Consider the following 2,093-nt stretch of genomic DNA (forward strand, 5'->3'; position numbering starts at 1 on the left):
CCAAAATGCCTCCTGTCAGAGAAGAGAAATCCCCTGGAATGCACATTTCTGGGGACAGCTGCCTTCCTGTTTGAATCTCTATCATTTAGTCGGATCACTGCCTTTTTGGCCACTGGTTTTAGTACACATAATGCTGTGGGTTTTATTAATTTTATTGCATTAACCACCAGTTATTTTATAGTTAATATTACACCATCCTCTCCACAGTTTTATCTTAATGGCTGATACCACAGCCCATCCCTTCTTTTGCAAGATAGAAAAGCATTACCCTCAAAAACCACAAGGATTTCCAAAAGTAACCAAAATAATTTATAACTGCATTTAAAATAAAACAAACAAAAAAAGAGCAGGTACTTTGCACTAAACAACAAATAAAATAGAACTATTTGTAAGGTTTACATGGAAGAGAGAATTTGGAACTATTTACATCCTGGAGACCCTGTTAAGGCACTTGGTTCCAGTCTGGGTCACTGTAAATTCTGACTTATTCCGTGGATGATGTCAGGCTGGTTCTTGGTCCCCTCACTGGGCTTTGTTCAGCAGCAAACTCTGGAACAAAAGGAGCAAGAGAGAAAATATTTGGTTGCATTCATCCAACAGGCACACCTGGCAGAACACAATCAATGACTGGAGTGACTTTACTACAAGAGGAACTGCAAGACTTTTTGACTTTCAGCAGCTGCCTCTTTCTGCAGAGGATTTTTACAGCCTGCCAGCCACTCAGCTAGCCCCATCGTGTTTATTTTCTTTTGCAAGTTTGCCAGCAGATCATGGCAATGCATCCCTTTGCCCAGAGGGGCCCACAAACCCTGGTGTTTTATGGAAAATGACACTGCCAAGGCCCCATGCGATGGCAGGTTACAGCTTTTCAGTATTCCCCACTGCTTGTACCACAGGACAATGCAACATTTGTAATGATTAAAGTGTACAATCAAAAACAGATCAGCAGCTCTAGGAATTCCTTCTGGCCAATACTGATCAAAGGCCCAGCAAGGAGTCAAAATTCAAGTGCTGTTCAGCTGTAGCCAGGAGACTCAGCAAGTGCTTCCCTGAGAGGGCAGCTCTGCCCCATCCCTCCGTCTCGCTTTGCTCCCAAAAGAAGTGCTCATGAGGAAGCAGAGGCCAGGGTGGCTGCAGGGCCAGCTCTGGCTGCTGTCTTCAGAAACTACAGGCAGGGCTGCAAAACAAACACTTACTGTCCTAACTTCAGGTCTTCTTGTCTTGGCTTCATGTGGCACAGAAGGCACTGGAAAAGGATTCTTCTCATCCATTGCAGATCCCTGAAAAACCACCGAGAGAAAGCTGCTCAGAGAGAGATGCCTAAAGCAATTGCAAAGCCAGGCTTTCCTAAATTCCCAGAGAAAATGTCCATTTCTCCCAGGCATAGTCTATGCACCAGGCTCTCCCCCTCTTGCCTTCTTTCCCAGCAATGACTCCAATAATTGAAAAGCAACCTTGGCTTCTCACCTGGCAGCTCATATTGCTTTGCACCATTCAACTTCTCCCAAACACAGAGAAATTCAGCAGCAGAATTCCTTGCTCAATAGCTGGGAGTGCAGGGAGGGCTGGAAGCAGGAAAATGATCAGGAAAAAGCAAGCAGTTAGAAGGCAGCTAATGCACTGTGCACAATCTGGCCTAAGACAGAACACTGACACATGCTCCCTCACCCCCAAATATCATAGACCCCATACCACAAGCCATCATTAAACTGCCAAATTTTTTATAAAAAGCAAGTAAATTCTAATTTTTTAACCCATAAATGCAGCAATTCCCTTGGAATGATATACAACCTAAGGCCCAGACTGCAGTCCTTTTCTTTTTATAAACACACTCCTTTTTATACACACACTCCTTTTGGTAGCAGTTGCCTACAGTCAGAAATGGTCACTTATCTGAGAGGATGTTTCTGCAGTGCATCACACAGCACGCCTGGGTTGCAGGAATACTCCCACCAGCTCTCCTGGATACCAATGGTGATGGCCTGGGTTTGCTCCTCGGGGTCTTCCTCCACTTTCCTGTGCTTGGCAAAGAATCCATCCTGCTTCCTGGCAGGGTTATCCACGGCAGGCAGCTCCAGGTTGTCAGTCACAGC

The 2,093-nt window shown here is 45.2% G+C and overlaps 1 long non-coding RNA gene across 1 annotated transcript; it reads right to left on the reverse strand.

The window, feature by feature from the left end:
• Nucleotides 1-286: 286 nt before the first annotated feature.
• On the reverse strand, nt 287-1,263 carry LOC135287689 (uncharacterized). Its single transcript, XR_010351251.1, has 2 exons — nt 1,197-1,263; nt 287-549 (listed from the first exon to the last, which is right to left on the reverse strand). It is a non-coding gene; the product is annotated as an uncharacterized LOC135287689 (long non-coding RNA).
• Between the last annotated feature and the right edge of the window lie 830 nt (nt 1,264-2,093).

This window comes from Passer domesticus, chromosome 30, assembly GCF_036417665.1.
Source record: "Passer domesticus isolate bPasDom1 chromosome 30, bPasDom1.hap1, whole genome shotgun sequence".
Classification (NCBI taxonomy): domain Eukaryota; kingdom Metazoa; phylum Chordata; class Aves; order Passeriformes; family Passeridae; genus Passer; species Passer domesticus.